Here is a 10,205-nt window from a genome sequence, read left to right on the forward strand (position 1 = left end):
GCTGTGCCTGTTCAAGGTCAAAGGTAAGCTGGAGCCGCACCCATCTGAGTGGTCACCAATCAATCACAGTGCACAGAGACAAACAAGCATTGATATTCACAACTATTGGCAATTTACTAGTCTTCAATGAACCTAATACGTATGTTTTTGGACTGTAGTAGGAAGCCACCAGGATAAAACATACGCAAGCAGGCATGCAACCTTCACTTAAAAAGGCCTCACATTTTTGAACGTGAGGCAGACATGCTACCGCCAGCGCCATCAGGCAACACCCTCAAACAATTGGACTATTTCTGATGTAATAAGTGGCACCAAAGTGATTGTCAATACGTTCTACTGCTGAGTCACATTAAAAGCGGCTGACACATTAGTCACTGGAAACACAGCATTTCACAGTGAGTAAATAGTGCCATTGCTCTTCCAAAAAGAATCTATAAAAAATAAATAAATAAAGACATTTTGACAGTGGATCCGTTTGAAATATGGCAGAGTAATGGAACGAGAGAACAGTTATAACAAGCTGTGACAAAAATCATTGCAGGCGACACTGTTCAATTTTAGTGAACTTTGGGGTTGTCCAACTGACAAAGATAAATTTGTTGCTCTAAATTTGAAAATCAATTGAAGAATGTGGCTGGTATAAAAGTGAGAACAAATATTCCACAGCATCCATCGTATCTAACTTCATTTAGCAAGAGCATTATTAGGCATTCAAAATCTGTGGCATTCCTGCCCTGGCAAAGATGAGGACCCAGTAATTCCACACATGAAGAAAATTAACTGAAACTAACAAACATGAATAATTCTGGAACGTTTGAAGATGTCAATTGATTTGCCAGGTAGAATTTTGAGAACCGCCATTGCACAATGTAACGGTCATTATGTCATGGCCATGATTTAAAAATACAAGTACCGGTAACTCATGGAGCGCAAAATGTCGAAATAATAAATCTTGTTTAACTAACTTAAACCTTAAAGGCATGAGGTTTCAGTGAAAAAAAAAAATCAAACTATTTGTGTTGAATTTCATTCTGGAATAGTCACGATAAAACAGTTTGGCCTTTGGCTTCCTGCTGTACTTTCTTGTTTCTTTCTTTTCCTAACTACATGGAACATTTCAAAGAGCAGCATGTTTCCAAGGCTGAATGCCTAAAAGACACTTTGAACCATTGACTAAATTAGGCTTGGGCCTCAAGCGACATCGCTTCACCTAAAGCATTGACTTCACCACTGTGACTTTCGCTTGAAAAACTCTTCATTTTTGGTTGACTCACAATGCTTTCAATAGCCCCCTCGTTGTGGCAGCCACTGTGTTTCTGTGTATATCTGGCACTCTGGCCAGAGAGCCATTACAATATAATGCCCCCCTCACCTCCTTTCGGGTAAATACAATATATCTTCTATATTTTCTTTCAAACACATACGCCTTTTTGGTCTCATTTTTACAAAATAAATAAATAAATCATTAAAAAATAGAGCCCATCTTTGAGGCGGCACAGTCGCATAATCATGATTTAGTTTTACGTTGTACACTCACAGACCAGAAAATTGCTTTGTGGTTTTCAAACAGCTTTAGGCACATTATTGCATCAATTACAGATTAGATGTTTAGTGTTTTTGCCAACTTTGCATAACCACTGGGTAGGAAAGGTTTACAAACGTCACTGCTTTACCATACATAATGTTTAAAACCCCTTAGTTGCATGATACTCCTGCAATTATGGCATTAAGTGTTTAATTTGAGCACATATAGGCTGTCAGTATATACTTCATTCAGCAGGTGAGTAGTTAAGACTTGAAGTACAACATCTGTGGAAAGGATATCACACCCAGAAACGCAGACGGCTTCTCTGAGCTTGAGTTTATTTAAAATGGATTGATGCAAAGTGAAAAAGTGGTCTGTGGTATGAGGAGTCCACATTTCCAATTGCTTTTGGAAATTGTGGACGTCGTGATCCCGGGCCTCCGGGGGGGGGACGCATCCGGACCGTTATGGACACAAGCTAGCATATGTGATGGCATGGCTAACTTACACATCTGTGAAGGCACCTTGAATGTAGAAAAGGTACATCCAAGCGACGTCCTTTTCACCGACACTAGAAGTTTATTTCAGTGGCATCTGGAAGTTTCAGTAAGACACTGCCAAACCACATTCTGCCCATGTTAAAACAACGTGGCTCCGTAGTAAAAGAGTGCAGGTACGAGACTGACAAATGCATCCCATTGAAACTGATGTTTGTATCAGTTTGATTTGGAAGGAACTGAGAATTTGAGAGCTATGTTGCTTCTCTTGCACTGATCAGGGGTAAGCCTCGAGTTTAAAAAAAAAGTCTTCTTGAGACAACAGATTAGCAATACACCCGGCCGACGTCTGGGTCTGGACCCTTTTTACGAAGGCGAGGCCGAGGATTTAGCATGTCTGGGTAATCTGACTAGTAGGGCCATCTGCTAGTGTATGCAGAGCAACACTCTTCTCTGCTTGTTGTCAATCAGACAAAGTCTTTGCTGGTCGAAAACATGCTCACCATTAAGTCGAAAAGGATCTTCGCCCTGTGAGACCAACTTGCAGCACCATTTTGCAGAGTTTCTTATTCAGAATGGAGATGTGTAGCTCCCCGGGGAATTGGACAGCTGAGCCATTTCGGAGTGCACAGGATGAAACTGTTGCTAGGAGATGTGATCAGACGCTGAAGACCGGAGGCGTGCCTGCTTGTAAGGGAGAAGCCCTCTGGGGCACAACAGGGCGGAGATAGAGCCTGCCTGATTGATTATTCAATTAGGCTTGACTAATTATTCAGCTGGCAAGCCAAGCCATCATCTCATGTCACAACTCAGTAAATAAAAATTAGTTTTTGCCATACTATATGAGAGATTGGTTTGCACAACAAATACAAATGTGCAGCATAAAAACAAACCCGAGGACCATTGGCTATGGTTTAATTTAATCAGATGACTGATGTTATTTCTTATATGCGATCCATTATTGCAGGTAAACAAATTAAAAGTTATGCACGGTACATGCATGCAGTGCATAAATTGTTTTGTCCAAACGATTAAACCAGTTTGCATAATCATACTTTTATATATTGGATTGACAATCCTGAAACAATTTATGTTATTGAAGATATAGATTATGATATCTGGAAGTGGAAAATCCAAGAAAAAAAACCCCAAAGAAAGAAACAAACAAACAAAATGAAATAAGAAACACCGGTACATTTTATTGCTTATTTCTTGGCAGGTTTCTGAAGGAAGAAAAATCACCCCTGCAGCAAAGTGAAGTCTGTGGAGTAAAAGGCTGGTCCGTGATCTCAAATCACGGACCCCCAAATATGACAGTTTTCTTTCAAGATACTGATATAGTGATGATGTTAGAGCAAAAATAATTAGGCAAAATTGAATCCTTTTTAAGTTGGAATTTGTTTTCAAGGATATTGAACATTTGCATTTAAATATAGTTTGGGATATCCACATTTTTAGGCAATTTGTACTGCCTGTCTAATTTGTCATCCGAATATGATATACAGAGACTGGCATGTTTGTATAAATATGTACAGCAATTTCAAGTGATCTCTTTTATCGCTCTTGATGCACCAGAGATGCCATATTGCCGAGATACAGACTCAGTATGCTGGTCTCCCTGTCAATTATGGCACTTGAAATGGGTATCTAGTTTCGGTCGGCAGGATCTTAATGTTCTTGGAAGGCAAAGCAAATATTCACCGAACCAATGCGGGTGCAGAAACAAGCAATAACATTGTACAATAAGAGCACCGTTGCATTGTTATCCATACAAATGGTTTTACTGACGAGCATTAGTGCCACTTTGCACTGTTGTACAGTGCCGTGCCTCATTAATAAATGAAAAAAAGAGTTGCACGTGTCTATGAACTGACGGGACACATACAAATGAAGTGAAACAGTCGAACCGAACGGTGAAAGCCGTTCCACCCAGTACCAACTCGCACAGCGGCAAGCAAGGTGACTGACAGGAGAAGGAACGAAGCAGAAATATCCTTCATCGAGTGATAAGTGAAAGTAATAATTATCATGACAGGCCTCTAAATAAACGGTACATGCATAAACTGAACAAACTTGCACTGCTCCAAATTTAGCATTTGTATCTTTCAGTGAGAAACGGGGCTCTTTGACAACATTCCAATGATGATGTGTCACAAAATTGTGCGGAACACTGGAATGGGTCAAGTCATCAAAAAAAAAAAAAAACCACCACCAAACTCATTAAAGAATAACCATATGTATATGGTTGTTTAATTAGCAGAAAGGTTTGACAAAACACTACTATAGCGTACTAATTAGGGAGCTTGCGAAGTGCTGTCACAACAACTAAGCCAGTCTAAATATTTATAATCTTGCAAGGATGATGTTGAAATCATCCTCTACTACTGATTGTAAGTGGGACCCCCCCCCCAAAAAAAAAAAAACTATCCAAGATTCATGTCTATTTATTTACATATATGCAGTTGACCTAAAGGTTAGTATTGTTTTACAGGTCAGTTCACTTTTAAATGCATCTGTTGCAGCCACAGAGCAAGATTCTACAGTACCGATATTCAAGTTCAGTTGTTCTGAGGTTGTTTTGACAGCTAGTGTATGAGGGTTTTCCACAATGGCCCCTATTCCTTTCAATGAAAAGTTACATTCACATCACCCGCTGTGCCACTGCAATCACTTTTCTACCGAGTGCTGCTGAGCAACAGTATGAGTAGAGGGCAATTTGTTGTCAGGCAATTATTAAGGTGAAGCCGGTGCAATTTAGATGTCTAGGCTAAATTATAGCACGTGGACAGATTAAAAATGCATATTTATGTCTCAGGAGTTTGTATTCCAATTCTTCAGTGAGAGAACTTGTTTTTCTTTATGCCATTTAAAATTCACAAGTATGATCCCCAAAATTCTGAACGACTCAAATTTATTGGTCAAGTATGGAAAAACATACACAAGGAATGTACTTTCCCAGTTACAACCATCCAGAGGAACATGAACAAAGCAGTGACGAACTTTTGAATTAGGTCTGTCAGTTTGTGATGAACTCTTATTATTTTTGGGTGTGGATTCACGAAACAAGAAAATGCAATTGTTACTACCTCTGAGAAAAGAACCCCAAAACAAAACACAGCATTATGCGAAATAGTTTACAACGGTGTGCCCATGGTTACAAGGTTAAGAGGAAGACCAGCACTAATCCTCTTGAACCCTACTATAGTAGCTTTCTGTTTGCAGATCATGATAGACCGATTTGGAGCTGCACACACCTCTCACCCCACTCTTTCAATTGTGATGGCACAAATAAGTTGCACCGCTGAAAGCTGGCAAAACTTACTAAAGTTAATCAGTGGAATTTTGCTTATCTGGTAAGCTGTTGCGAGAAAACGGAAAATAAAATGACAGCAATTTTTGAATCAGCATGGCAATTTTTGTTGTAATCAGCATAAAAATAGAACAACAGATAGAACAACAGATTTGTTTTGAAATGATTCCCTAATAAAGACTGAAGTCTGATGAAAAGGGGCTTCTTGTGTGTATCATTATCAGTGCTGAACCCTGTGCTAAAGCTGCGTCACTTTGAAACAGTAATTAAGGATCAATTTTGGGGAAAACCCTTCTCATCAAAACACATGACTATAAAACATGTGACCTTAACATTTGATAGATTTCATCTCCAGTGCTTATCCTGGTTGAAGACATTTAAGATGGTGAATTCGGTTGGCTCCCCTACTGTGGTTAGATTAATGAGTTGCCCTTTGGCTTGTAACGTTGGCAATATTTCCTGCGGCTTAAGGTCTCTTCATTAGGTGTAGAAATGTTGACCTTCGCTGCTCTTTTTCTTATGAGAATGTATAACCCTCAATGGCAAGCATTTATCTGTATAGCACTGCAAACTATTTGCATCATTCCACCATAATCGGTATGAAAAAGGGCTTTCACGTTTGACCTTGTGGTCTAAAACTATGCGGTTATTTAAGCTATGATTTTTTTTACTGAATATTAACTCCCAATTGTACACTGTAGGTCCTGCAATGGAACACCAAATGTGAGGATTTTTTTGAGTAATAAATACAAAGCGTATTTTCTTTCATCATGTGATTTATTTTTTTTTCTTTTGCAGTATTTACAATCATTGTCATCTGGATATAATTTTTTTCCTGCATTATCACTTCAAAAGAATCCACTCTGCTTTCATAGCTTTTTGACTTTATTTTAAGTCACTCGGTTTTGTTTTCCATTATGCTAGGTGCGTGTGACAGTATTGTCTGAAGACAGTAAGCCTTACGTCAACAAACAAACCCAAAGTGGACACCAGCATACAATTGAAAGGCAGGGTTTGCTAAACTGGATTTGAATGCAAATATAGTGAATGCCTTATTTTAGGTGAAGTCTTATAATTGGAGAACTCTTTAGGCCTTATCCATTGATCAGCGGTTATTTGTAGTCCTTTGCAACAGATTGCCGCAGGTTACAAAGTCTGTGGGCTTGAGGCTCTTTGTATTAAAACGTGCTGACGCATCATCTTGTTAATCAAGCCGGCAGTAATGCACACAAAGTCGGCTTCGTGGAGCCCGTTGAGAAATACCGGGATCCCTCTTGAATATAAATATAATGAGGCTGTTGCACAAGTGCTCAGCGGCTGAATAATGAAGTCAAGCTCACGTTTGGGTTCACTTCACATAACGCGGTGTGTGTGCAGGCCGAATAACATCAGTGAAGAATGACATTTGTGGTATGGCAGTTACAGGTCTGCACATACAACTGAATTGCAGTATGTCCTGAAAAGTATGGCAGGCAGAAATCACTACCATGGTCATGAAAAAAAAAAAAAAAACACAAAAAACATTGATGAACTCAATAGTTATTGCATCACTGGACACCAAGAGTGAGTTCCTGTGTTGCGGCCTTCCAAGTGCTCTTCTCGAAGGTTGGCAACACCTTTCTTCGAATTAACAGTTGCTCCAACCTTCCAGAAGAGCATTTTGAAGGCCTTAACACAGAAGCTCTCCCTTGGTGTCCAGTGACGCAGTAACTATTGAGTTAAACGATGCTTTTTCCTGACCATGGTGGTCATTCTTGACTCCAGGCAATTATTTAAAACCAAGACAGACTTATCAATTGGAAAAATATTTTCCAGACTCTGCCAACCATTGACTGACTGTCACCAATGCTGTCATTCGTGCTCTCATAACTTGCCGTCTGGACTACCGCAACAGAGTTCTGGCTGGGGTGCCTGTCAAAGTCCTGGACAGGCTCCAGGGTGTCCAGGATTCTGTTGCCAGAGCTCCCACCCGTTCAAAGCCCTGGCAGCACATTATCCCCGACCTCATGCAGGTCACTGGCTCCCATTCAAGTGCCGCACAGTCTTTAACTTCTCTTTTGGCCTGCTCTCCATCCCAAAGTGCAAACTGCAAGCGATTAGTGACAGAGATTTCAGTGCCGCAGTCCCCTCCCTCTAAATTTAAAACCTGAGATACTACTTCTTTTTGACGCATAAAAAAGGAAATACGACAATACCATGTGATTACTGAAGCATAAAGTCATAAGAAAAAAACCCCTCATATCTAGCGCGTGTATATTTTAAAATAATTCGAAATCCCCATGTAATAAATATTGTGAAGCATCGTCGGGTTAAGATAAAATTATTTTTAAAAAATCGTTCTTTATCTGTGTGACTACCTTTGCTTCTTTACTTAGTGATGCTTTAAAAAATATATATATATATATAATTTATGAAATATTTTTCCCCCTTTCTATTTGGAATTATATCTGGCACAAGATATCCAGGTTCAGGGTTTATTGCTCCATTCCAAAGCATGAATCCAGTGGCTTTAAAATGATGTTAATGAGTGCTGGTAAAATAATCAAATTATGAATTATGTGCATTATTAAACAATGACAAATTATGATTTGGGTTTGTTTTACTCTGCGGTTTGCTGCCCCATCGGCATTGCAAGTAAGAATCCGTTCAATTGCCTTACTTTGCTTAACAAAAGGTTAAAGCTTCTATAAAGTGGGGGAAATGGCTTATAAATTTGACACACTACAGAGAAGAGCGTTGTTAACAAGCCTGCCAAATTTGAATGAATGAAAAACTAACTTCACAAGTATTTTTAAAAATGAGGCCGCAAAATGGTGAACGATGCACCTCTATTGTCAGCTCTTATGCTGCAATCAAGGAAGATGGGAAGTCTTTTTTCGACATCAGAACAGGAGAAGTTATTTGGTAAACTCAATGAAATGCTTTGAAGATATTCCTTTATTTATATGCATTACGGTCATTGTGAAGAAAGTTTGCTGAAGGTCAAAATGTGTTGTGATGAACCAAAAAACAAGCAATTTAATTGGAATCAGCTATCTTTGGTGTTTATATTCACTTCAAATACTGACGTCAGAATTGGGAGAAACCGAAAAGTACAAATCCGACTTCTCATTTTACTGCATATGCAGGCATAAGAGGCTGTGGGTGTGTCAGCTGAATGCACCAAAACCACAGCGCATTCAACTGTCAACTCAAATCTCACACTTTGTGATCCCTATGTGATTGAGCTGCAATAAAGCCCGAGTGACTGGAAAATATCCCAACAGTACTTTTCCACAAAACAACACAGGTAGCTTGGCAGTTAACAGACTTCCAGATGCCATGGAAAAGTGGCAGGCTGGTCAAATTATCAACGTCTATGTCAACATATTACAATAACCTGAATAACCCAAAATACGTTTAACATAACACTTGAGTATGACACCGAGCTGTTCTGAAAATTGTGGCAGCCAGGGAAGATGTTTTTTTTTTTTTTTTTAATGTAGGCATTGTGAGCTAGCTGACTGCACTCTGTAGTGATGGAAGCGGGGCCAGTCAGCATTTTCGCCTCACCCAAAAAGTTCAGGTAACTGAAATGATGAAAAGCAGTTCAACGCTACAGCTCCAGAAATGAGCAGGCTTTGCACATGTTTTCATCAACTATCTTCCAACACGTGAAATGCATTGAGAAAAGAAAATCTCTGAATTTAGTGCAATTGAATAAATATCTGATCAGTGATGCTTTCTGTCCGGTCAAAGGTCATGCAGTTTTCAACAAACATTCCTCACAATAAGCAGACTGAATATGAATGTTCAAGAGAATTGCAGAGATAAATCAACATTTACTTATCTATGATATTCTCTGTGACTTTTCCTACTCTCTGGTATTCCCGATTGAGGAGCTCTGGGGTAAACACTATCCTACTGTATGTGCCTTACACTCATTTAACACAAATGCCATATATTATACCAGAGTTCATCCGAACTGACCTACAGAGCATTCATTCCCTTCAGGTTTAGGCACGACAGTATTCACAAAGCAAGTACTGTATTTTCCACACTAAAAGGCACACTGGATTATGCGGCGCACCTTCAATGAATGGCCTATTTTGTAAATTTTTTCATATATTGGACTCACCGCATTATAAGACACAATCTACAATGCATCCACTAGATGGAGCTACGCTCAAGGAAATGCCAACAGGACACTACACTACACCCTGATTTAGATAGGGACGATCAGATGTTAGTAAAACGTATTTAATAAAGCAGCAACACAGTTCACTTAACCAACAGCAAGTTACAACATTGACTCGTTAACGAACTCTCTTGCCGCTGCTCTATTTGCGTGTTCAACTGCGAAACCGATCGCCTTAAGTTTGAACTCTGCGTTGGAAGCATGTCTCTAGCAAGGAGTCATTTTGGGGTTGACATATTACCATAATGACCATACACAAGGCACATCACATTTTAAGGCGCGCTGTGAGCTTTTAAGAAAATGGGAGGCTTTTAGGTGCGCCTTTTAGTGTGGAAAATACGGTAATATCCCCCAACATTTCGAACATTCAGTAACTAGCACAACAGTCTCAATTATGTGAAAAACAGCAACACCAACAACAAAAATAATTGAAATCATGCATACCGCAATATAAAAAATGCATATCATCATAATTTAAAAGTTCAGATCCTTGAGACCCCAATCAATCACAGTTAGATGGAAAACACAGGCTGCATGATTACAGTGCCTTGGATTGATAATAGAGTATGGAGGACGCTTGAAACAAGGACACCCCATCCTTCTCGCTTTCCCCCTGGGATTTAAATATTGAACATAAAGGATGGCAGATTATTAGACCTGTCACCTTGCCTTAAGCAATGATACAGTATTCCGTTT

The 10,205-nt window shown here is 39.4% G+C and overlaps 1 protein-coding gene across 1 annotated transcript in view; it reads right to left on the reverse strand.

Annotated features, from left to right (window-relative positions):
- eys (EGF-like photoreceptor maintenance factor) overlaps positions 1 to 2,672 on the reverse strand; it is a 141,193-nt gene extending 138,521 nt beyond the window's left edge. The window contains exon 1 of the mRNA XM_086122554.1: positions 2,526 to 2,672. The gene's annotated coding sequence lies outside the window, so the exon portion shown is untranslated. The remainder of the gene's footprint in view (positions 1 to 2,525) is intronic.
- Between the last annotated feature and the right edge of the window lie 7,533 nt (positions 2,673 to 10,205).

The sequence above is a fragment of the Hippocampus guttulatus genome, chromosome 10 (genome assembly GCF_054856545.1).
Source record: "Hippocampus guttulatus isolate MCC_2025c chromosome 10, RoL_Hgut_1.0, whole genome shotgun sequence".
NCBI classification, from domain to species: domain Eukaryota; kingdom Metazoa; phylum Chordata; class Actinopteri; order Syngnathiformes; family Syngnathidae; genus Hippocampus; species Hippocampus guttulatus.